Source organism: Calliphora vicina, chromosome 5 (genome assembly GCF_958450345.1).
Source record: "Calliphora vicina chromosome 5, idCalVici1.1, whole genome shotgun sequence".
Taxonomy (NCBI): Eukaryota; Metazoa; Arthropoda; class Insecta; order Diptera; family Calliphoridae; genus Calliphora; species Calliphora vicina.
In genome coordinates, this window is record NC_088784.1 from 20,880,390 (window position 1) to 20,908,078 (window position 27,689).

The window sequence follows — 27,689 nt, forward strand, 5'->3', positions numbered from 1 at the left end:
ATTTAATTGTAATACTAAAGTATATTTAACACCACTGCCCAATTAAATAAATCCAATACATTCTCTAAATTTAAGAAATTGAATCCTTGGCAAAGATTTCGTAAAGAAATCAGCAACTTGTTCTTTTGATGGCTTGTATTCAATTCGAATTATTTTATCTTGCACTAAATTGCGAACGTAATTATATTTAATATCAATGTGTTTTATTCGTTGATGCTCCTTTGGTTCTTCAGCGATTTTAATGCATGACATATTATCTTCATAAATAATTATAGGTGATTCGATTTTGACATCCAAATCTAACAAAAGCTTTTTGAGATAAACGGCTTCACAACTTGCAACACAAAGTGCAACATACTCGGCTTCGGTCGATGATAGTGTAACAGTTGGTTGCTTTTTAGTTGTCCAGGATACAGTACATCCATAAATTTGAAATAAATTTCCACTAACAGACTTGCGATCTTCTGCATCACCTCCCCAGTCAGCATCTGAGTAACCATGTATAATATTATCCGATCTTGAATCGTATTTGAGTTCCATATCAATCGTCTTCTTTAAATATCTAAGTATTCGTTTCAAATGTTGCCAGTGATTTTCGCTTGCACAGTTTTGAAATCGGCTGAGATAATTAACTGAAAAACTTAAATCAGGTCTTGAAGTAATCATCAAGTACATGAGACAACCAATTAACTCTCTGTAACGATGTTGAATATCTTCAGATAATGAATTCTTTTCCAGTATTAACTTTGGTTCCATAGGAATATCAACTCCATTGCAATTTTCCATTTCAAAGCGGGTTAATAATTTCTTTATAAAGGATTTCTGACTTATGGTTATCTCCGATTGCTTGAGATTTCTATTTATTTTGACACCCAAGTACACATTAGCCTCCTTCATATCCTTCATTTCAAATTCGCCCATTAATAACGACTTTACAGTTTCAATTTCAGCAATATCATTTCCTACCAGTAGCAAGTCATCTACATAAAGAAGCAAATAGACAAGGTTACCTTTGTTTTTACGAATATATAAACAGTAATCGTTTTCCGATCTCTTAAAATTTAATTTTTGTATATATGTATTGAACCTTTCGTTCCACATTCTGGGAGCTTGCTTGAGGCCATAGAGAGCTTTGTTCAGTTTACATACCTTATTATTTTCATTATTCAAACCTTGAGGAATCTTCATGTATATATTTTCTCTCAAATTACCATTCAGGAAGGCAGTTTTTACGTCCATTTGATGAATATGATAATTTCTATTATTTGCGATGGCTAATAACACTCGAAATGGGTGAGTATGTTTCTTCAAAATCTAAACCTTTCCTTTGAGAGAAACCTCTTGCAACAACTCTAGCTTTATACTCTCCAGGATTTCCGTTTACATCTAGTTTACGCTTAAAGACCCATTTTGAATCAACAACTGATATTCCGGATGGTTGTTCAACAATATCCCACGTCTTGTTTTTCTTTAGGGAATTCAATTCACTTTCAACTGCATTATACCAATGCCTTGAATCTGACCTACCTTCTATATCAGCATAGGATTTTGGAATATCAGATACAAAATTTTCCGCATTAAGTGCTGTGGCATAATAATTAAGCCTTTCTGGTGGTTTTCTTTCTTGTCTACTTCTTCTTAACTGCATTTCAGATTTTCCTTCCGGTCGTTTTTGTTGTCTTTTAGTTGTTGGATTTTCTATGACATCTTCTATAACATTTTCATCTTGAGTTTCCGCTTGATTTTCCAATTCTTCAAAGTCTTCATATTCACTACTTTCATTACCTTCACTATTTCCATTGCTATTCGAACTTTCCAAATTCACGTTGGTACTATTATTTGATTCTTGTTCTACGGACTCATCACTTAGTTGTATTTTCTCTATGTCAATACCTGTAGAAATTAATTCCTTTTTGTTTTCATTAGTTATCGTTTTATAAATAAAGGAATTTTCATTAAAAATTATATCTCTTGCGAGCACTATTTTCCGATTTTCATAATCCCAAAGACGATAACCGTTACCACTGTAACCTACCATTATCAGTTTCCTTGATTTCATATCCAATTTCTTTCTGTGCATTTTTGGTATATGACAGTAGGCATTACAACCAAAGATCTTTATATTTAACAAATTTGGTTTAACTCCATACCAAATTTCCGCAGGAGTCTTCTTTTCACAAATTGCACTCGTTGGACTTCTATTTGTAAGATAATTTGCACAGCATACTGCTTCTGACCATAACTGTTTAGTTAAACCTGAATAGGACATCATAGACCGAGCTTTTTCCATTAACGTCCTATTCATGCGCTCTGCAGTTCCATTCTGCTCTGGTGTGTACGCAATTGTGTATTGAATAGTAATTCCATTACATTTGCAAAACGATTTGAATTCTGACGACGAATATTCTCCACCATTATCGCACCTTAAGTTAGAAATCTTGTAGTTGTGCATACTTTCCGCCATGGATTTAAATTCTTTAAAATATTTAAAAACTTCTGACTTATTTGACAACAGATATACTACCGTGAAATGGGAATAATCGTCAATAAACGTAAGAATATACCGTTTTCCATTCCAAGAATTTGGCGTAATTGGACCACAAACGTCACTATGTATTATTTGCAAACAACGACTTGACTTGTGTTTAGAATTTGACTTGAAAGGCTTTCTTGACTGCTTTCCTAAAACACAAGATTCGCAAAACAACTTGTCTTCAGACTTTATTGAATCAATACCATCTACCATGGATGACAACTTTTGCACATCTGAAACATTCAAGTGGCCTAATCTAAGGTGCCATAAATTGAGTTGATTTTTCTGAGCTGTCAAACTTATGTTAGCACCTTTAGAGCAATTTAAATCAAATTCATACAAATTACCATTTCTCATACCTTGTAACCACATAATTCCATCTTTATAGATTTTCACAGTTCCATTTTCTATAACTGTCTTGAAACCATCTACTTCTAATCGTCGTATTGAAAACAGGTTACACTTAAGGTCTTTACATAATAACACATTCTTTATTTGACAATTTATATACCTTCCGTTAACGTTAACTCTTCCGTTAACATTACCCATCATTGATGCTTTTATACACACCTTATTCTTTGCAACATTTATAAAAACTGGATCATCAAGCTCTTGCAGATTTTCAAAAAAATGTTCATCTTTAGCCATGTGGTCACTAGCTCCAGAATCTAGGACCCATTTCATAACGGTACTTACGGATGAACCTAAACCAACCTTTTCTGCAACAAAACTAATGGCGTTATTTTCCGTTTCAGCTGCATTGCCATTCTTATTTGATTGATCACGCTTCCATTTAAAACAATTCTGTTTCTTATGGCCCTTCTTGCCGCAATAATGGCATTTCCATTTGAATGAGGATTTCATGGCTACATTTTCTTCAGATTCGTCTTGATTACTATGGCGATTTCTTTTTCTATCTTCTTCCAATAGCCGGTTTTTGACAAATTCCATTTCCAAAGTTTCAGGATTTAGTGTTTCTATTGCTGTAATTACTGTATTAAATGAATCAGGCATTGTTAATAATAGATGACATATAATATCAATCTTTTCTAATTTCGCCCCTGAAGCAACCAACTGTCTCACCAAGCCATCAAACTTTCGGAAATGTGCTTCCAACTCTTCCGTTTCACCACATTTCATTGTAAGTAGCTTTTTCCGCAAAAACAATTGACTTGAGACACTTTTGTTAGCAAATACTTTACCAAGGGAGTTTAAAACGGCAAACGCTGTTGTACTGTCCTTCACGTATTCCAAATATGCATCAGCGATACGGCGTATTATTATTGACTTAGCCTTTTTGTCATTTTGACGAAGATCAGCAATCTTCACTGCATCAGACTCGTTAGAAACAATATTCTCCACATCTTCTTCAATAAATTTTCGCAAACCATGTTCGTCCAGAACAATTTCCAAGCGAAACTTCCAGTTGTCGAAATTGCGACCATCAAATAATTGAATTGCAAAAATTTCTTCGTTCATGTCTGGGCCCATAACCAATTGAGTAGACAGAGGCAGAAGAAAATTATATTTTATATAAAAGTTTATTTAAAATAATTATGACAACAATTTGATGTGTTTATTGTATGGCTACTTGATAACGAGTGAACAAATTTAGAAAAATGTATTATAAAATTATTTTCATTCAAAACATAAAATTCAAAGGTAAATAGTAAATTATTTAATTGTAATACTAAAGTATATTTAACAAAATTGTGGGTCCTCATAAGATCTAAGACGATATAGCTATGTCCGTCCGTCTATTGAAAACACGATCAAACAAAAGGAGTTAGATGGCTGAAATTTTATCAGTCCATGATTTCACATAGTCCCCATACAAATGTCCCAGCTGAATTATTTTTGAGCACTCGAAATATTTCATGTTCATTTTGCATAAATATGTCTGAATTTCGTTGATGTGGAGTCCAATTTATTCCTTTAATGCTCCAGTGATTGTAGGCTTAGACATTTGTCTTCAAATAAGCTCAGGAATAATACAAAGGTGATAAATCACACGATTTAAGAAGGCCGAAACGAGATCAGGAAATGTCTCATGCAGTAATTGAATCGTTTTATGGGCTGTTTGTTAAACTGTGTTGTTGAAAACGAAAATTTGTCAACATAAACAAACATCAAAACATCTCCTTGATGTCGCTTAGAATTATTATGCTCGAAAACCCAGCAATCAATTATCCATTAAAATAACCCTCTTCTCATGGAAGACTTAATTTCTTGTGACAATTGGATTTTATAAACATGGAGGTCTTCAGTGATTATACGCTTACTTCTTTAAATGTGCAATTATTGACCGCCGAGTTAGTATTCCTGAACTTTCACCAAAACTCACACTAACTGCTTCGATATTAATATTTGAACGGCTTGTTTTGGGCAACCAGTGTGTTTTTTAATACCCTACACCACCATAGTGGTTAGGGTATAATGCGTTTGTGCTGATGTTTGTAACGCCCAAAAATATTAGTCTGACACCCACCTTAAAGTATACCGATCAACTTAGAATCACTTTCTGAGTCGATTAAACGATGTCCGTCCGTCCGTCTGGTCGACTGGCTGGCTGTCCATGTAAACCTTGTGCGCAGAGTACAGGTCGCAATTTTGAAGATGTTTCGATCAAATTTGGTACATATTATTTTTTCGGCCCAAGGACCTATTGACAGTGGCTGAAATCGGTCCATTATTTCACCTAGCCCCCATACAAATGTCCTTCCGAAATTGTACTTTATCGGTCATAAATGTTTAATTTATAAATGTATCTCCACAAATTGAGCTCCAAATAAGTCTTACATATACAAAATTCATGTCACCAAATTTTGTTACGATCGGTTCATAATTAGTCATAGCTCCCATATAGACCCGCTTCCGAAAATCACTTTAACGTGCATAAATCGCTTAAAAATGTTGGTAAATTCAACACAGTAAACTTTCATATAGACACAAATCACACCACCTAATTTCATCGTGATCGGTCCATAATTAGTCATAGCCCCCATATAAGGTCCACTTCCGAAAATCACTCAAAAATATAAATTATTGAAATTTTAAAAGAAAAATATTTTTGACCTTTTACTTAGTGTAGGGTATTATATGGTCGGGCTTGACCGACCATACTTTCTTACTTGTTTTTTTTGTTTGGTTGTCAAAATTTTACTTTCCAAATCTTGCATGTATTTCGGAACACCTTTTATAAAAGAGAGAGTTTATTTAAAAAGTAACCTTCACTTGGTTCCATCCAGGATCGAACTGGAGACCTTCTGCGTGTAAAGCAGACGTGATAACCGCTACACTATGGAACCGCTTGCATATTGCACATGCAATAGTTTCAAATAAATCAGAGTTAAGCCGTTTTTCAAAGGCATTCTTAATTATACCCTTTAGCATACATTTTTCAGGAGAGACACAGTCTCAAGCTCTTCTTCGTTGCGACAGCTTTTACAGTAGTAGTCAAACCCTAGGCCCATTCTTCTAGCATGTGTTCCAATTATATGGTGTCCTGTAATAATAGAAACAATTAGCCTTATTTGCTCACGACGGAATTCTGTATGTAAATTCGTCCTGCCGGCATCGTATACGGGCCAGGTCGACCTCGCGATAACACATGTGAATTCATTAGTCCGCCTGTCCTGTGCAGTCTCATATAGTTTCAGCTGTAAAACCGTCTTACATTTAGCAAGGGAAATATCAGAAAAGTGATCAATCGCCTCTTCAACCATAATCGCGCCCCTTTTAGCCAATTCGCCTGCTATAAAATTACTCATGATTTCCATAGAGTCCAGAGACCCATATAAGCGTTATCCTAGAATGTCTCGATATCTCATTTAGAGATACCCGGCATTCATCGGTCAACTGTGAAGACGCTGTTCCATTATCCTTGCTATAAAAAACTTGTAGTGCAAAAACTCAAAAAGATATCTCAAAAATTTAATGTTTTTAAAACAAATATTCGAGACGATGAATTCTCAGTTTCTTTTACAAAATCAGCTATTCATTCAACTTCTCTTAAATGAGAGAAGTCATGCATTGATTGTTTAATGACTTAAACCAAATGATGTATATTATTATACAAAAAGTTTTTAACCACTTGGTTCCATCCAGGATCGAACTGGAGACCTTCTGCGTGTAAAGCAGACGTGATAACCGCTACACTATGGAACCATTTAAAAAACCTCAACAAATAAATAAATCTAAATTAATTAACTGAAATCTATATAAATAAATGTTGTAATGAATAAAAAATAAAATAAAATTATATAAAATTGCTTTCAAAAGTGAATGGTATGAACCACAGATAAATATAAATAGAGGAGAAACTAGAAAAAAACACAAACAAAAAAATTACTACAAAAACTAAAAGTGTTGCTTTTGTTTTCACATAGTTTATTTTACTAATACATTCTCACAATTTAGGTTTTTGACAGAAGAGTTTCCAATCTATGTGTATTTATCTATGGTTTGAACTCAATGCAATACAATATTAATGTTTTGTAAAAAACTGCTTTCTAATTAATTCACAGTGTCTGTCTCTTCAATTGCTACAAAAGACAATTCAATTTAAACTGGTTTATTTCAAACAAAAATTGATAATTCGGCTCATTCCATAGATAAATACATATAGATTGGAAACTCTGCTGTCAAAGACCTAACTTACATAGTTGTCAAAAACCTAAGTGGTGCGGAACGATATTTATGAGTACATACGATTTGTTTAAGTTTTCTTTAAGTTTCCATTCTATGTGTATTTTCCTTCTTTATATGGCACTACTTATTATCTCCTTAACCGAAATTAAAATTTGTTTGTATTTATCCAAAACATTTTTAAAATCACTAAAATTTATTATTCAAAGAAAAAATATTTTCAACCTGGTTCCATCCAGGATCGAACTGGAGACCTTCTGCGTGTAAAGCAGACGTGATAACCGCTACACTATGGAACCACCTGCTCTCCCAACAGCTAAATAACAGTTTTATTATTGCTTTACAACAAATATGCTAAGAAAAATAAAGAGCACATCTTATCTTACTCTCTTTGTTCATGAGCTTACATTTATAAAACACATTTGTCGCATGGCAGCCAATAGGTAGCGTGGCCGAGCGGTCTAAGGCGCTGGTTTAAGGCACCAGTCTCCTCGGAGGCGTGGGTTCGAATCCCACCGCTGCCAATAAGTTTTTTTTTAAATGTTTTTTATTTAAATATTAAATTTTATTATCTTTTTTAAATTAAATAAACAATTTCTTGTTATTCAAATAAGCTTGAACATAAAATGTTAATTGTTTTTAAGCTAATTTCGTTTAAGTTAATGATCATTAACAAAAAAAGTGGTGAATTTTAATTAGAACGTAAATTGGTTTATGAGATTTTGTGTTGGAATTTGTTTAGCAATTGTTTAATTTATTTGATTGTAGTTGTCAAGCAACTAAGGTAACTAATTTAGTTTATATTTATTTATTTATAACGCAGGGGTTTTCACTAATTGTAATAGACGTGACCACTAAAAGTCTACATTATATTTTCACGTTAAACAATTATCTGTTTACTAGCTGAACGGTGCGCTTCGCCACCCCAATTAGAAGAAAGAAATAGTACTATCAAGTCTCACTTTGTGAATCTAATTGTAAATGTATAATTTCATATTTCTGGGTCCATTATTATAGAAAATGCAAAATGTGTTCCTAATTGTTTAATTTCACGTTTCTAAGTCCATAGTTATAGAAAATTCAAAAAAGTACCATTAGAATATAGAAAAAGTACCAAAGTACCCACACTTGTGGTTTCCCACTCACTCGGTTCCATATAAGCTTTACTTCATGTTTCTAGGTTAATTGGTGAAGATATTACAAAAAGTACCATTCCAATAAATAAAAAGTACCAAAAAGTCTCCCCCTAGAATTCTCACTCACTTAGGACCATATATGTTTAATTTCATATTTCTAAGTCCATTGTTATAGAAATTTCAAAAAAATATCATTAGAAAAACAAAAAAGTACATATAGTTCAGTTCACACATTTTGGTACCTAAATATTATCCCCTATTCCTAACACTAACTTCACTCAGATACATAACAGCTAACTTTAATGTCGATTACTGAATTAATTTAAAATGTTAAAAAAGTACCATTAGGAGAAAAGTACCAAGTTCTCTTTTCTTCCTTGAACACCCCTCAAGTTTAAAATTTAAAAATATTCCATTTTGCCAAAATTGTTTATGCTACAGGCATGTCTGAAAATATTAAAATCTGCGTTAATGTGCCCAAGAATAAATATGTTTTAAAAATGTACCAAACTGTTTACCCGGATTTGGCCCAATATACACCTTGGTACTCGAGTTCCAAATAACACCCTGTTAGTTAATTTTTGTATGAATCCAGGAACCAACGTTAAAAAAATTATCAAAATTGGCTTAATAATTTCAAATATAATGCATTTTCCCGATTTTATCCCCTTTTTGGTACCTTTTTTATCCCCATTGAGGTGGTAAAATTTTATTCAAATAAATTTCTGTAACGTGGTGGAAGCTCATAATAAAATATTCGTATGTCTATGTCAAATTATAGAAAAACATATTTTATGAAAAAGTACCAAAAAAAAAACACAATTTTTATCCCTTAAGGTTTCGAATTTCCAAAAAGTACCAAACTTATATTTTTTATTTTTTGATAAGTAAAGAATACGATTTAAAATTTGATTTTATGTTTATTGGTTTAAAAGATACATAGGGTGCCAAAAAAGTACCAAAATACAGTTTTTACCCGTTTTCTCCCCTAAAAGTTTCGAATTTCGAAAAAGTACGAAACACCTGTCAGCTTATTTTTTGAATAGAGTAATATGCAATTTAAAGGGTTTGAAACTTGAATATTTTCCATACAAAATTTGTTTAACGTTTGTCGTTTCGTTTTATAAAATGAGGCCCATAATATAATAGGTTACCCGTTTTTACCCATTTTTACCCCCTAAACGTTCGAATTTCCAAAAATTCCTTCTTATCGGATCGTTTTGGGGAGGGAGGAACCCACAGTTAAAATTTCATGATTCTAGCTTCAGCCGTTTGGGCTGTGCGATGATGAATCAGTCAGTGAGTCAGTAACGTTACTCTTTTTTTATATATATATAGATTGTTAGGTTTTTGGGTCTCAGTTATATGTATTTCTAATTGTCATCAATGAGCCTTCCTGAAGCCTTTGGCAAAAGAAGGATTGCTGATGATCTGGCATTAGCAACCATTGAAATGAGAATAGAAACCTGCTTATCCCCCAACATTAAATTTCAGTGAATTTATCCAAATTTGTTTTTCTGTTTTTAAAGAGAAATAACACTCAGACAATTAATGTCTATATATTAATTATTTTACTTTCTTTGGAAAGGCGATAGATTGGAGAAGGAAATTTGGTGAAAGAAGGAGAAAAGCTACTTTTTTGACAAGCCTTAAAGTTGATTTCAGCCAATATTTTACAAAGTGAATGCAATTTTGATTTGATAATACAGATATTCAACCACTATATTTTTCAATCTCTTTTAATATCAAAGTTTGTAAGGGGTTGTTTTCTTTTAACTTCATGCATTACATACATATATTAAAGAAAATTCATTCCATGTGTAGCATAAATAATTTCCATATGACAGTATATAAATGGTCTTATTTGCCACATCAAAAGCATGCCAGACTTGTTGATCAAATATGGGCATGAACACACAACACAAAAAATCAATTTGCAAACTAAACATAAATGCAAAAAAGGAGGACAATATGTGGAGGACGATGCGTGTATGTAAAATAATAGAAAATAAAAACAAATCTGCATTAAACTAATTTAAAAACATAAATGGTATAAACCATATAAATTAGGGTGGCCCTATTTTTTGGAGAGAAATAACTTTCGAACTGAAATGCAAATCTCCTCCATTTATGATAATGTTAAGAAAAGATAAGTAAAAGTGCAATATTTCCTTCACCAAATAATACTTTAAGAAGAATGTCAAAAAAATTTATGGTAAAAAAAATTTCTGATGAAAAAAAAATTTTGGAAAAAAATGTGGGTTGAAACAAAAACTTCAGCTGAAAAAAAATATGGTAAAAAAATTTTGTGAAAAAAATATGAGTGAAAAATAGGTGAATAAATCGAGGTAGTCGAGATTTTTGGCTTATATATCAGCGATCGGAAATAGGAGACTGTCTCGAACTTTTGATTAAACCTATTACTTAGGGTGACTACTAGGTACATACCTAGCTGACTAGTTATTTCATCACGTGTATGTCCTAAGCACCCTATCATTACATAACAGTTTCATCTCACTGCAGGATACACCATACTCACGAAACTCGTACTCATTTTGGTGCAGGTCTGCCAGATCTCCTAAAACCTTGGGGGTTATATTGGACGGATTGTCTAGTTATATCGTTAGCTGGCTTTCTCATTGTGTATTCCAGCCAACCAAATTTACGCGATCGTGAACTCAAACCCCAAGGAGCCTGATTCGTTCTTTTCCACAAATCTTGATTTGATGTCGTGCCTGACAACAATATTCTAAGTATACGCCTGAAGCAACGGTTTAAAATAGCTTGCATAGTATTCATTTCGCGACTCGATATATTCCATGTTTCGCAACGATCTCCAGAATGTGTTGCCTTACTATACTCACCAGATAGCAAAAGTTTTCAACATCATCAATGCGTTGCCCCGAAAGCTCGAAATTCGTGTTGCATGATGAATTTATGCGCATTGATTTGGTTTTGTTAGCTGCACGTAGCAAAGGCATGGATCTTGAATTGCATGTTAGATAAGCGGTGGGATAGAACATAGATGTCATCTGCACAGTCGATATCGTCTAACCTATCGTGGAGGCCCCACGAAATACCATGCTGCATATCCATAGAGTGGTTCCTAACTACGTCAAGTGCTATGTTAAACAATTATGGAGACAAAACACAGCCTTGACGAACTACGTCGCGACGTTTACTTTGATGGGTTTGCTTGATGAGCCCTCATGAAGTATAGAACAGTAGAGCGCTGTTTTATAGTTCCTTAATTAACTATATTGGGCACTCCTTTGCATCTTAGAGCGTCCCAGATCGCATATGTCAAAAGCACATTTGAAGTCTACGAACACTAAGTAAAGGGGTGATAGCCATTCTACCGACTGTTCAACCCTCAAGCTATTGATGTTGGTTGAAATGGGATTGTGTAGGATGTGAGCTATGAACTTGTTTGCCATGTTTAGGAGAGTTAAACACCTCCAGCTAGAGCACTCTTGCAAGTTCCCTTTTTTTGGAAGTTTGATTATAAAACCTTCTCTTAAATCGTCAGGAATTTTCTGGTTTTAGTAACATCGTTATTAGGGTGATGTTCGCTTTCAGAATCTCTGGAGGTATTATATCAGGTCGTGCAGATTTACCGAGCTTCAGATGCGGTGTTTATATCATTGTTTACGTTATTTAAGTGATACATTTTATCGCAATCACATATTGTTGTAGATACTGTCGGAGTGACCGACAACAGTTGAGATTAATAACTCTCCCACCACTCTTTTAATCTTTGACATAGATCAATTCACCCTGATCATTCCTCAGGGTGTAGCATGCTTTCTGGATTCTATTAATTGACGTGTCTTTTCGGATATCCAGTCCTTATTGTTTTTTAGGATATCCTATTTCACTTCCAGCTAACCTGCGGCGTTGAACCAACGGCGTTGAAGTCACCCATTAGCATTTTAATATCACCATGACTAATAGTGTTAATCACATTCGGCAACTTGCTATAAAAGCTATATTTTTCTTCATTTTCAGCGCCTTCTGTTGGAGCATAGCATTGAATGCTCGTGTCCTGAACCTTGCCACAATAATTCTATCCGTATATTTCTAGCCATATTTTCGGACACTCTAAAGACCGTCGCTCGAATTCACTTCCACCTCAAAAGAGTCCCCGGAGAGCACTACGAGGAGGCCAATGCAGAAGCAATCTACGATCTTCTATCCGCTTCAGATTTTAACCACAGCTACAGCTGCATAACATCAAGATGTGAGTTTTCACCAAGATGTACCAACCATGCCCCATCACTTAAGTGACAATTGACTTTATGCTAGATTACTTGGGATGTATATACTTAGTAACCAATTGACTTCTATCTGCACTACAAAGAGCACATATGTTGAGTAAGTCAAGTGATCAGATATCAGTGACAATTACTGTCTATAAGGGATACATTGACTACTTGCCTAACTGCTGGGAAATGCGTCCAACAAAAAAATTCAATAGAAATACATACATGAATAACAAAACAAATATATTTATGAGTTTATTTTTTTCTTCACTTCTTTGGCGCTTTGTCATATTTTTGTAACATGCATAACTATATTGTCATATACCCACTGTGTCATACATATATGCAAATGTATGACAAATAAAAATAATGTCATACAATTTACATACAAGAAAACAAAGTCATGCAAAAAATGTTTATTATAACCCCAGTAAAATCATAGAAAAAAGTGGCTTCTTGTGGTGTTTACATGAACTCATATAATGAAAAAATGCAGCAAAAAAATTGGTTAAAATACATACAGTTTTGTGCTACTTTTGTTAAAATATCTGTTCCATTGTCGTTTCAATTTGTTATTTTATGTTTTGACTCCAGAGCAGTGGTAGGCATCAAGAGAACATGGATAATAATATTCATTTTCTGTTGTAATATCAACTTCTAATTGTTATAGGTTTTTTTTTTATTTGATAATTATTATGAGCTTCGTTGACACTCTTGTAAATAACTGAATGTGTGCGACCCCTGGTGGCTATGAATGCCAACCACTGGTTTAGAGTCCCTTCTCTCTACCTAGAACTAGACTAGTTCTTAGGCTGATAGGAAGCAGTCCTACTTCTAGCTGTTTATATGAAAGGGACTTGTTACTTAAGCATGACGTTGTCTCAGAGGGAGAATGGGAAGGGTCTGTGGTAGTGATAGGCATGAAGACAACATGTAAGTAGTTCTTAGGCGACTAGGAATCGCTACTTCTAGTATGACGTTGTCTCAAAGGGAGGAAGGGGTAAGGTTTTGACTTATATTATTACATTTTATTTTGGTGTAGTATAAAAAATATTCGTTCCAACCCAATACCTTGTATTTTCTATCAAATTTGTATAATATTTGTTTCTGTTGTTCTTATTTATTCTACATAGCATTTTAATATATATTATTTTTTTTTATTCGTTAGCCTTCTTGTAGCTTATTTTTATTGTTTTATTTTCCAGTTCACCCATGTAACATACGTATGCCGCAGTGAAATTAGAAAATGTAATAAAAACCCTACAAAAACCTTTAACCAATTCTGGTGTCTTTTATTTTCCTTGTTATTTGTTAGTGGTAGCAGCAAACGAAAAACAAAAAAACTGCAAACAAATGAACAAATATGAATGTATTCTCAGCAACAAATATTAAAACCACTAAAGTGCCCAATAGGAAATTGGAGAGGCAAGGGAGATTTATTCGATTTATAAAGGATTCAGACTAAACAACGACTTTACTTTAACTCTAAATTTAATTTGCTGAAATTTGTGCAGTAAAGTTTTGCCAACACAAAATGAAGAAAACAATTTGACAGCTGACAGTTCAGGGTTAGTAAAAATAGGAAAGTTTGGGTTTTATATTAGGGTCGGAATATCGATTTCACTTCGTACACTGTGAAGAGAGTAACTGGAAAATTGTGGGAGAATGAATCAATTGGTTGTGCTAAACATACTCTTCCAAAAACAAAACGTTCAAATAGTAATATCGAAGCCAAACGTTCAGGAACCCCAATTCGGAGTTGAGGACAAGAATTGCAAATTCCAAGACGCTCTCTACAACGTTTACTCACTGAAGATCTGCATCTAATGCTTCAAACACACAGACTACAGCAGGCTACTGACGACAATTTGTCAAAATTAAAATACACAGGTTTATATGAAGATGCCTTCACAGCTTCATGGCTACACTACCACCATTGCCGCTATATCAAAATTAATCTAATTTTGTATTTTCGTAGGCGAAACATCAGACTTCCCGGTCAACTGCTAACGAATTCATTTCATTATAATTACGTAGCTGACTATAGGGTGACGAATGCTGCCAACGGCATTTGTAGTCGTGTAGCCTGCTATAGTCTATGTGTTTAAAACATCAATGCTTAACATATTCAATTGACATAAGAAGAGATTTGAATTCAAATTGAGTTCGTTGAACGGTGTTGTTGGTGATCAATATCGAGACATGATTATAGACTTCTTTCTGCATAAATCGAATGACGATATGTGGTTTCAACAAGGCGGTGAGACAATTGAATTACTACATGAGACAGTTCATGGTTTTGTACTCTCTCGTAAATTCAACGTTGCACATTGGAGCTGAATCAAAATATTTAGGGAAATAAGTCTGCCATTTCCAACTAGCAGATTTGATTTGAACATAACGTTCGGTGACACACCCTACATACCCTTCTGGAGCGAGGCAATGGCGTCTCGAAGTAGGGTTCCTTAGCAAAATTGTTAAATTTGTTGTGAATTTTTTCTGATACCTCCAAAATCAAAAGACAAATCCATCTGGAGTGTCTCAAAGTAGTGCTCCTCAGCCAAGGAAAATTGTTAAAATCTTGCAAATTCTTTCTGATTCATCCATTCTTAAAGCCCTCGTTTGCCTATCTTTTATATTGGGTGTATGACAAAAACATGCGGATTTTTATTCAAATTCTTAGCTTTTATTTTAAAATATTTGTACAATATAAATTTATTCAAAGTATTGGCCATTGTTAACTATGACCTTTTTTCATCATTCTGAAAACATATGATTTCCAAGCCAAAAGAAATGCTCATCTTTTGAGGTAGAATCACGAGTCAAGCCAATATCGGATACTCTGTTCTGAAGTGAAGCGTGTCCCAGAGAGAGCGTTCTACATCGATCGACACAAATATTAGTCGGACGGGGAACGGTCTGGACTATAAATCGTGTGAGGCAAAACTTCCCACTTCCCAGCACTTCATTCTAAATAGTTTTTAACAGGTATTGGTTGCAACATGTGGACGAGAGTTGTCATGATGGTTTCATGTCTGCTTAAAACGAATCAGTTGAGTTCGGTACAGGTTCCCTGTGATGGTCTGGCCAGATTTCTGCAGCAGATAATAGATAGGAGCCAAATACAAAGCATTGCCTTAGTGCCATGGATATTTGGCTTTGGTGTCGATTCGGCTGGTTGTCCGTGCTTTATATACGATATCTTACGCTTCGGTTGTTGTAATGGATCCATTTTTCATCGCAAGTAATGATTAGCTGCAAAAATGATTTTCTTTTATAGCGTTCAAACATCATTTCAAAATCGTCTTTCAAGATTTTTCGGCTTCAATTCGTATGGTACCCAATTTCCCTACTTTTGAATGAATCCTGCTGCTCGAAAACGTTTTAAAATTGCTGCTTGAGTAGCTCACATTGCCATTGCAAGCTCTTGTTGAGTTTGACAACAATATTCATGGAGTAATGCCTCCAAGTCTATCTCTTCAAACTTAATTGGCTGGCCTGAACGATCTTTGTCTTCCGTGTCAAAATCACTACTTCTGAACCGCACAAAGCATCTCGAGCACCTTAAAAATTGTGAAACACATTCACCATAAGCTTCGGTGTTCTTCCGCGGCACTTTTTTCAAATTAAAGAAGTAAAGCAAAACTTCCCGCATATGACGCTTTGTTGGCATAAAATTCAACATTTTCGAAGCAAAAAAAAAACTTGGTTGTTTATACTAAATGTTCAATAACTAGTGAGAATAAATGACAGATTTGTTTCCCTCAAAATCGCATAAATATACGCCATATATTGTAAATACAACATTTTTAAGTCATACACCCAATATTTGAGGAGAATTTGATCCCCTTAAGTACTCTTTGCTTATTAGAAAAAAAGCTTGTTAAGGAACTTATAACGTTTTAACATTTTCTTTAAAGGAAATCACAACAAGTATAACCTTAAAGTAGAATCTCCTACAATATGCTAATTGGTGTTTTCCTAAGCCTCTATGAATTTAACCAGTTTTTTATTGAAAAGTATTCTAAAATTCTATAGCTGGGGTTTCAAAACGGGCAACAGTTTCAGTTACAATGATGTAATCCAAATCCTTCATGATATTCTTCAACCCGTCCCCGAACAAATGTGAACTTTATAAGTAAAATTTTATAAAAATGCGAAATTTGGGAGGTTTTTGTTGGTTTTTTATATCATTACATTTTCAATAATAAAATTGTACCAATACAAACAATTCCGTTATGATATGTTAACTCTATGTTATGTTAACTAAGTTCGGTATATAGACAATTTGTATATCCAATGAAAGGTATTGTTAAGTTTTTACCTTTTAAAACGGTGGTTTATTTCCCTTAAATAAACCGGATACTCAAACTGACTGCAATTTCCTGTACCTATTTATATACACAATGCCATATTCTAGAAGCTTCATGAATTATCTAACGGGCAAAACTAGAATACTCCATTTCTAGAGCTTTCGGCAGCCTTTGAAGTTTGTTTCGTCATAGGTCAATGTAGGGAAATAAGAAGTTCTATTTATTCCTAATGGGTCCTCAACGAACACATGCACATAATCATGCATATGATTGTAATAGACTACAATTTTAAAATAACAAAAGCAACCTGTGTAAGTCCTTGTTCCAAAGTCCTTGCAGCTCTAGTTTGTTTGTGTGTTGTCTGAAATACACACACTGTCATATTGAATAAAATTTTTAGCAATATCACCAAATTAAAGAATGTGCACAAACAAAAAAGCACAATAGCAGCAACAATCACCCAAAGATATTTAAACATTTTCTACAGTTGTTGAAATTTTGTAGTTTTGTGTATTAGATTTTCATACCTTTTTACCAGGATTTTAGATTTAGAATATACACAAACAACATACAAACAGCAAAAAACCCCAAAAAGCAGAATGACTGCGTCTGCGGTTTCATTAAAATGCCAAGAAAACAACAATATGTGGCAAGAACAAACAACGAAAAATTCTAGAAATACAAAAAAAAAATCAACTAAAATAATAACAAATTACAAACATTCCCAGAATGATGAAACAACAGCCAGCAAAAAACTATACCGAGATACAACACAATCTTTAAAATTTACTCATATGTATAGAAAATAATAATAATAATACGTAGAAATCGAAAAACAAAAAAACCTTCGCCCCTTGTTTTAAAACTACGCCACCAACAAATACAAAAGTATAGAAAAATAATCATATTCCTTTAAATATAAAAAAGGAACTTGTATTATTTAGAACTTACCCTCTTCTGTTTACCCCAAACTTTGATTACTTTTTATATTCCACAAACATAGAATGAAAATATATTTAATAGAAAACCCATATTAGTTTTTCTTTTCTATTTTCTATTTGTTGTGGGGGGGTTGAGTTTAATTTAATAATGTTATTCTATAAGGAATTGTGTATGGCAAATTAAAAAATATGCACGAGTAACATATGAATTTCATTATTATTTTTTAAGCAAATTTGAAAATAATACAAGAAATAGTTCTTTTTGTGGTTTGATATAATCATTAAAATAATTTCCACATTCTCTTCATTTTGGACAAAGCTATTGCAGTAAAAACTTTGCAATTTCTAAAAACATACTTTAAAATGACTACTACTTACCCTCTACATTACTTGGAAATAGTCGAGTGACTGGTGCTATTGCAATTGATATTAATGTTGGTGAATTCTGTTAATGCTTCATTGAATGGCACGTTGTGGATGCATTTGAATATCGACAATCACATGAGGGTTTTCTGGACTCCAAATGGCACCATGTGCATATCTGAGGTGCCCTACTTTCAGACGCCGCGGTGCACAGAGCTTTTTTTCTCCACACATCGAATCTGTAAAAATAGAGGAGTAATCATAGAATGATAAAATTAGATATGTAAATCCCATATATCCTGAATCATTTTTAATATGTGAACCAAATTTCATTAAAATCAATTGAGAAATAAAAATACTGAAAACATTTTTGAAACTATAATCAACACAGTGGGTCCAAATGTTATAAAAACAAGTAAGAGAGCCATATTTGGCTGTGCCAAATCTTATATACCCTTCACCAAAATATACTTCAAAATACAAATTTTAAATATTTTAGGTAAACAAAATTTTTTTCCAAAGTTGTTTTTTAAATTTTTTGGAAAAATTTTTCTTTTTTTTTAAATTTAAAAATTTTTTTTTTTTAAACCGAAAAAAAATCGTTTCAAAAATATTTTTTCCGATTTTGAACCATTTTAGGTCCAACTCACATCCAGCTCATTTTCGTTTGTCATCGGCCAAAACTCTGTAACTTTTGAACCGATAGAGATATTTTAGAAATTTTTTTCTTGGTGGACAGATAACTTCTTGAATTTTTCTCCAGTTTTAATTTCATTAAAATCGGTTCAGCAGTTGTTGCGCAATTTAAGGTTAAAGTTGAACTTTTAATTTTTTATAGCATTTAGTACGAAAATGCGGATTTTTTTATTTTTTGCATCAGTTTTACTTATGAAAAAGTTGTAAAAGGATAAAAACAAGTAGGGAAGTATGTTCGGCCAAGCTCGACTATATAATACCCTACACTATAATTTATTTTCGTGAATGATTTTCGGAAGCGGGTATTATATGGGAGCTATGACTAATTATGGATCTATCGCCATGAAATTAGGTCGTGTGATTTATGTCTATATGGAAGTTATTTCTATTGCATTTTGTGTTTATACCAACATTTTTAAGAGATTTATGCTCGTTAAAGTGATTTTCGGAAGCGGGTCTTATATGTGAGCTATGACCAATAATGGACCGATCATCATAAAATTAAGTGACATTAATTCAGTTTATATAAAACTTATTTGGAGCAAAATTTGTGTAGATACATATATAAATTAACCATTTACGACCGATAAAGTTTAACTTCGGGAGAACATTTGTATGGGTGCTAGGTGAAATAGTGGACCGATTTCAGTAATTTTCAATAGACTTCATCCTCGGGCCGAAAAAAATTTATGTACCAAATTTTATCGCAATATCTTCAAAATTGCGACTTGTACTTTGCGCCAGTCATATGAACAAATAAAATAGAAATAGAACAAAAATTTGGGAGTAATTTCATTCAAATGAAAAAAGTGTTCAACAAACAGGTCAAAACAGTTCAACAAGTATATATAGGCTTAAAGAGGACACTTTGGGCTTTCTCCTGGTTGTAAAATTTGTTTAACCCCTTTTGACCCTAAGCACTTTTATTCCACTGAAATTCAAATTTGGCTAAAATATAGTACCTGAGAAAAAAATTAATAACACATCAGGTATAAACGGTACAATGACAATTCATATCAGCTCTTAAAGACTATTATCCTACCAATATAACAAAAGAAAAATCATCCAATTATCTATAATAGTTTGCGAGTAATGATAATTTACTTTTGATCAAATTTACAAAAATCACATTTTTATAAAATGACATAAAATATTTGGCCACGCACACAATTGACAATATTTTTATCTAATTTTTTTGCTACCTTAGTTTCAATGTGTTTACTATTGAATGGCATTAAAATTTTTGAAATCGGAGTTAACAAAAAGTTGGACTTTTGGCCGATGAAATTGAGATATGAGCCACCGTGCGTCGTTGCAAAGGTCTTTGAAATATCTATCATTAGATAACCATATTGTCTATATTAATGACTTAGTAATCCAAATAGTCAAAAATAGGTCAAAAATCGAGGTTGTCCTGGTTTTTTCCTCATATCTCAGCCATTTGTGGACCGATTTTGGTGACTTTAAATAGGAAACTTCTCGAAAGCATGTATGACAGAATTATTGAAGATTTGGATCCCAAAGATCTTTGGGGTCTTCAGAAAATTGATTTCAACAGACAGACGGACATGGCATAATAGACTCCGCTATCTATAAGGATCCAGAAAATATATATGAAGGGTATAAATATATTTATACCCTTCACCACCATAGTGGGGAGGGTCTTATGCGTTTGCGCAGATGTTTGTAACGCCCAAAAATGTTAGTCTAACAGCCACCTTAAAGTATACCGATCGACTTAGAATCACTTTCTGAGTCAATTAAAGGATGTCCGTCCGTCCGTCTGTCAATGTAAACCTTGTGCGCAAAGTACAGGTAGCAATTTTGAAGATATTTCAATAAAATTTGGTACATATTATTTTGTCGGCCCAAGGACCAAGCCTATTGAAATTGACTGAAATCGGTTCATTATTTCACCTAGCCCCCATATAAATGTCCTCCGAAATTGGACTTTAGCGGTCATAAATTTTTAATTCATTGATATGTATCTTCACAAATTCCGCTCCAAATAAGTTTTATATAAACAAAATTCATGTCAGCGAATTTTGGTACGATCGGTCGATAATTATTCATAGCTCCCATATAGACCCGCTTCCGAAAATCACTTTAACGTGCATAAAACTCTTAAAAATGTTGGTATACACACAAAATTCAACATAAATAACTTTCATACAGACATACATCACACGACCCAATTTCATGGTGATCGGTCCATAATTGGTCATAGCTCCCATATAAGGACCACTTCCGAAAATCACTCAAAAATATAAATTATTGAAATTTTAAAAGAAAACAGTTTTTGCTCATTTACTTAGTGTAGGGTATAATATGGTTGGGCTTGACCGACCATACTTTCTTAGTTGTTTTTTTATGTGAAAATAGCAAATTGTTTTGCTTTAAAAAATTATGAAAAATCGAAAACGTCAGAAATTGTTCAGATTTATTGTTTTATTGCAAAGCAAAATGTAATAGGAACAAAATGAGATATTAATCATAAAAATCTATGAATACTTTTCGAATTTAGTCACAATTAAGATAATTCGCTCATTTTCACAAAATTATATGTGCTTACAAGCGTGTACTTTGAGTGGAAATTTTACATGTGTTTTGTTATTATAATTCCGAATCCACTGAGCCGATTGAAACGCAATATAAACATGAAAATTTGTATATACCATGGCGAAAATCTTTTCGAAATTAAATCAATCGAAAGAAGAACATTAACTACTCAATTTTATGTATATCAAACAAAAATTTATTTTATTTAATTGTGAATAGATTCAAAAGGAATTAATCGATTTTTACGATCGATATCTCATTTTGTTCCTATTAATGTGGTTTTGCGATACAGTAATAAATCTGAACAATATTTGGTGTTTTCGATTTTTCATGATTTTTTTGAAACAAAAATTTTTTTTATTTTCACACAAAAAATATATGTATATTTGACTTCAATTTGTTATTATAACTCCGAAACTACTGAGCCGATTGAAACGCAATATATATATGAAAATTTGTATATATCATGGGTAAAATGTTTTCAATATTCAATTATTCGAAAGAAGAACATTAATTACTTAATTTTAAGTATATCAAACATAAAACTAAAATTTTGTGAATATGAGCGAATTCACTTAATTGTGAATAAATTCGAAAAGAATGAATCGATTTTTATGATCGATATCATATTTTGTTCATATTACATGTGGCTTTGCGATAAAGTAATAAATCTAAACATTTTTTGAAGTTTTCGATTTTTCATGATTTTTTTAAAACAAAAAAATTTTTTATTTTCACGTAAACAATATATTTTTTGCTTCAATTTGTTATTATAAATCCGAAACTACTGAGCCGATTTCAACGCAATATATATATGCAAATTTGTATATATCATGGGTAAATTGTTTTCAAAATTCAATCATTCGAAAGAATAACATTAACTACTCAATTTTATGTATATCAAACCAAAAACTAAATTTTTGTGAAAATGAGCGAATTCACTTAATTGTGAATAAATTCGAAAGGAATTAATCGATTTTTATGATCGATATCTTATTGTGTTCCTCTAACATGTTGCTTTGCCATAAAGATATAAATCTGAACAATTTCTGTCATTTTCAATTTTCCATGATTTTTTTAAAACAAAAAAACTAACTATTTTCACATAAAAAAAATATATTTTTTGCTTCAATTTGTTATTATAACTCCGAAACTACTGAGTGACTTTGAAATGCAATATATAAACGGATTGATGGTTATGTAAATCTCAACTTTTCTAAATTTATTTTGATAAAAGCGGTCTAACACTTTTTAAGTTATCATTAGTTATGTTTATATAAAAAAATTTATAATTTTACTTAACATTTTTTTTTTTTAAAACCTCTCCATAGAATTTAAAATTTGAACCATATTTTTACTACTGGAACCACGATACATCTAAATTGTGTAGTGGTTTAAAAAGCCTTTAAAATTTTTTCGATGTCATAGGCGAAATTCGCATTTCAAAATTAAATTTTCAACATTTTTATCCACTCTACTCCAATTTTTTGATAACAGAGGATCCAAATTTTTCCCGATTTTCTCCATATTTCATTTATTGTATTAAAAACTAATTTATATGTCAAATAAAAAAAGAATTGTTTAAAAATCATGACTGGGTCAAAATTTAAAAAAGCAATTTTTCACTAGTTTGAAAAGTAAGTTTTTTCTTTTTAATTTATCTGAAAAACTTCTAAAAAGATTTATGAGGAGTTTATACTTTTTGAAAAGCTAACACTACTTCAAATATTTTAAGTTAAAAAAAATTGATAAGTTTTGATACCGAGGGGACCAGGACCATCCAAAAAACGCTTATTTTTGTATATAAAATTCAAATTAAGGGCAAAAATTCTCAAATCTCATAGTCGATATCAAAATGTTGTAATCCATTTTGGATGGTCCAATATGTTCTTAATTAGCTAGTAACGGATTCCAATAAGCACGTCCCTACTAAGGATATTATGGGCAAAAAACAAAAATCGCATTTTTGGGATTTTTCAAAACTTTTTGGGAATTGCGGGATTTTTGATAACAAATTTTGAAATTTGTTTTTATTTTTCCATTTTCAATAGAAAAATCTATATAACATTAAAATTTCATTAAAAAATATTCATAAATAAAAAAGTAATTTTAATTTGAAAAATTTTTATTTTCGCAAAAACTCAATAAAATGAATTTTTGTCATATTTTTCAAAAAAATATTTCATGAGTTTTTTAATTCTCAAATTTTTTTGATAAGTAGAAAAAATTCCTTCATATTATCATGTTTCCAAAGTGCCAGAAAATATCACTTAGTTTGTATTAATAGTATGTCCATCTCTGTACTCTATTTATAACGATCATTATCGTATTAAATATTTAGCATACTTTCAGGCGCTCACTAAAATTGTGAAATAATGAAATTTAATGATTTCAATGCATCTTATATGTTTCGCATAAAGCTTATCCCTCACAAAATGCCCAACAATAAGTAAATTGAATGTTCAATGTCTAGTTTATTTATTCAAACCCTGCTACTACTTCAACCGAAAGTGGTTTTGGTCATTGTACTAATAATGTGTCTAAATTGTTTTTAAGTTTTACTTTTTTTTCTAACAATTTATTACAACTCGGTTTTCAACCCCAGCCAGTTCTTATAATTTTCATATTTTTTTTACTCCAAAAAATATTTGAACTAAATTGAACATCATCAACAACACCATCATCAAATTCATATAAATATATGTATATAGAGGCGAAGATGAGAGGAACACAAAGTCCTGTACGTGTCTGTAATACTACTCTTTAACAAGCACAATTCCAAAGGAGCAAAAAAAAAATGAGGAAGGAACTAAAACTGGATATGTGAATAACAATTTTTATGTGAAAATATACACTTTGAAACACTTTGTATGCGTAAAATGATTGTTACATGTGCAATGCTGCTGCTGCTGCTGTGCTCTTGTCTTTATGGAAAACTATGTAACCACTCCACTTCAAAATAATATTCATACATATGTACCTATAAATGGAACATACTCTGGAGCAGACAGACACACATGCACTATACATCCTTGGCTATAGACGAGCACAACATACCTTTTCATGTTTCAAAAGTACTCTACGATTATTATGAGTACTATTATGTGGATGTAAGTGCAAGTATGTAGAGTACTTATTGAATACCTTTGTAATAGGGATGTGCTCTTGATCAGGGGCGAACTATATTGAAGTCAATTGGTTTATGAAAGTACTTTTATAGAGATTTTTAGTTTTACAAAAAGTACTTTTTGGGGAAAACTTAATTTTAAATGATACTTTCTCTAATTTTGAAAAAGGTACCTTTTTTAAATATCAATTTGAAAGATACTTTTTTATATAATCCCAGTTTAGCTTCAAATCAATCGTGGTTCCCAGTTTAGCTTCAATCGTAGTCCCAGTTAATTTTTAAAAGGTATTATTTGAAAAATGTTAGTTTTTCAAAAGTACTTTTTTAAAGATGTTAATTTTTAAAAGTACTTTTTTAAAAATGTTAATTTTTAAAAGGTACTTTTTATGTTGATTTTTAAAAGGTACTTTTTTAAAAATGTTAATTTTTAAAAGGTACTTTCTTAAAAATGTTACTTTTTAAAAGGTACTTTTTTAAAAATGTTAATTTTTAAAAGGTACTTTTTTAAAAATGTTAATTTTTAAAAGGTACTTTTTGAAAATTTTTAATTTTTTAAAGGTACTTTTTTATAACTGTTAATTTTTAGAAGGTACTTTTTTACAAATTTTAATTTTTGAAAGAAGCTTTTTATAAAATTTTATTTTTTAATTTTTAAAAGGTACTTTTTACAAATTTGAATTTTAAAGGGTATTTTTTTTTGCAAATTTTTAAAAAGGTTCTTTTTTAAATATCTTGATTTTTAAAAGGTACTTTTTTAAAAATGTTGATTTTTAAAAGATACTTTTTTAAAAATGTTAAATTTTATTTTTTAATTTCTAAAAGGTATTTTTTACAAATTTGAATTTTTAAAGGGTATTTTTTTTAAAAATGTTAATTTTTAAAAGGTACTTTTTTCAAAATGTTAATTTTTAAAAGGTACTTTTTAAAAAATGTTAATTTTTAAAAGGTACTTTTTAAAAAATGTTAATTTTTAAAAGGTACTTTTTTAAAAATGCTAATTTTTAAAAGGTACTTTTTTAAAAATGTTAATTTTTAAAAGGCACTTTTTTAAAAATGTTAATTTTTAAAAGATACGTTTTTAAGAATGTTAATTTTTAAAAGTTTTAAAAGGTACTTTTTTAAAATCTTAATTTTTAAAAGGTACTTTTTTAAAAATATTAATTTTTAAAAGGTAGTTTTTAAAAAATTTTAATTTTTAAAAGGTACTTTTGTAAAAATTTTAATTTTTAAAAGGTACTTTTTTAAAAATCTTAATTTTTAAAAGGAACTTTTTTAAAAATATTAAATTTTGAAAGGTACTTTTTTAAATATTCTCAAATAAAATTCCCTTTTATCCCTTAATATTTTACCAAATTAAAATTCATAACACCTCTGTTTTTGTTTCAAGGTTTTCTTTTTCAAAAATAGCATCGTAGTGTCTATGTATGAAAATCCTACAACACTACACACTTGTCCATGTAGATCCCTACAACTCCAAAAAAAGAGTCACGTGTCTAGTTTGTATGATGGCTTTTGAATGGCTACTACTGCTACAACTAGTACTTGTACTTTATTTTAGTACTTTTTATGCTGCTACTGTTGTGTGTTTTTTGTTTTTGTTTTGTTTTTGGCAGTTAAAGTTGCACTGCATACGTTCAGCTAAAGCTACAAAGTCTTTTAGGACATGAATATGTTGGTGATAAATAAATAATTAATGAAATTCGTTTCCAGCAAACGAAAAACAAAAAAAAGCAACCAAATATACACACTTGCTCACGAACGACGACAGCATACATGAAAATGTGAATTGTCATAATAAAAATTGTACATTTCTTACGACGAGCACTTAAAATAATATTAAAAGCAAAAATAAATAAAAGCTACAGACTATGGTGGGTAGGGGACAAAAAACGGGACATTATTATTTAAAGTTTTCAGTTTTATTTGACTTTGTCTGCAGTTTAATCAATGAGGAATGAAATTCAGCTTAAGATATTTAACTAACTTTTACATATTTTTTTTAAATTTTCAAATATAATTTTCTATACAGGACAAGCTCCGTTAAATTAAATAAAATTTCAAAACAAAAATAAATCTATTTAAAAAGTACAAAGGCTTTAAAAATAATAAATCGCAGAATTACATCGTGGCTTTTGCTTTTAAATATCAAATATCTACGATGGCATTAACATTGCTAATTCTGACCCTATTTATTTGACAAAGATCGTTGATATATAAAATAACGAGCATACTTTCAGGCGCACGAAATTAAAAGTAATTTGAGTTCATTTGATATGCACTTTACACTTCCCATCTTTTAAGAACAAAAAAGTAAATTAATGCTTGATATTTAATTAATTTATTCATGTACTTTTAGAGATAATAGATGTAAGATTGAAGCTAAACTGGGTCTACATAAAGAACTATGATTGAAGCTAAACAGAGACCACTATTGAAGCTAAACTGGGACTACATAAAGAATCACGATTGAAGCTAAACTGGGACTACATAAAGAACCACGATTGAAGCTAATCTGGGACTATGATTGAAGCTAAACTGGAACTACATAAAGAACCACGATTGAAGCTAATCTGGGACTATATAAAGAACCACGAAAGATCTACGATTGAAGCTAAACTGGGACTACCAAAGTTCCATGATTGAAGCTAAACTGGGACCATACAAAGACCTGGAAATTAATGAATGTAGTTTTATATTGGACAACAATTCAGTTAAACTTTTATCTCTGACAATAAACACAGTTTTTAAGCAAAGTCTGTCAATTGCGTTGAGAAGCAGGTGTTTAAAACTATTGCTTAACTCAAACATTGCATTTTGGTTAAAAAGTTCCAGCAACATTTGTTCTTTTACTTTATACACTGCCTTCATTATTATCTCACCCCGGTTTCTTTATAAAAATTCCACATATTTAGATTTTTTTTTTCAGCAAAAAGGAAAATAGAAAAAAAATTGCAAAAAATTATTCTTTGCTGACAACATCTATATTAAATTATAGCGTTATGCAATTTTAAAAAACGTGTCTAGAATTTCGCATAAAAAAATAAAACTTTTATTTATGTCTTTTCATACATTTTCCCAAATAAAATAAAATTCATTCATACACACCCAGAGA

The 27,689-nt window shown here is 31.5% G+C and overlaps 1 protein-coding gene and 4 non-coding genes across 5 annotated transcripts in view; 2 read left to right on the forward strand and 3 right to left on the reverse strand.

Annotated features, from left to right (window-relative positions):
• Nucleotides 1-27,689, forward strand: part of GstS1 (Glutathione S transferase S1) — a 491,998-nt gene that overhangs the window by 164,822 nt on the left and 299,487 nt on the right. The window lies entirely within an intron of this gene.
• TRNAV-UAC (transfer RNA valine (anticodon UAC)) lies at nt 5,769-5,841 on the reverse strand. Its single transcript has one exon. It is a non-coding gene; the product is annotated as a tRNA-Val (tRNA).
• On the reverse strand, nt 6,628-6,700 carry TRNAV-UAC (transfer RNA valine (anticodon UAC)). Its single transcript has one exon. It is a non-coding gene; the product is annotated as a tRNA-Val (tRNA).
• Nucleotides 7,407-7,479, reverse strand: TRNAV-UAC (transfer RNA valine (anticodon UAC)). The gene has a single exon. It is a non-coding gene; the product is annotated as a tRNA-Val (tRNA).
• On the forward strand, nt 7,623-7,704 carry TRNAL-AAG (transfer RNA leucine (anticodon AAG)). The gene has a single exon. It is a non-coding gene; the product is annotated as a tRNA-Leu (tRNA).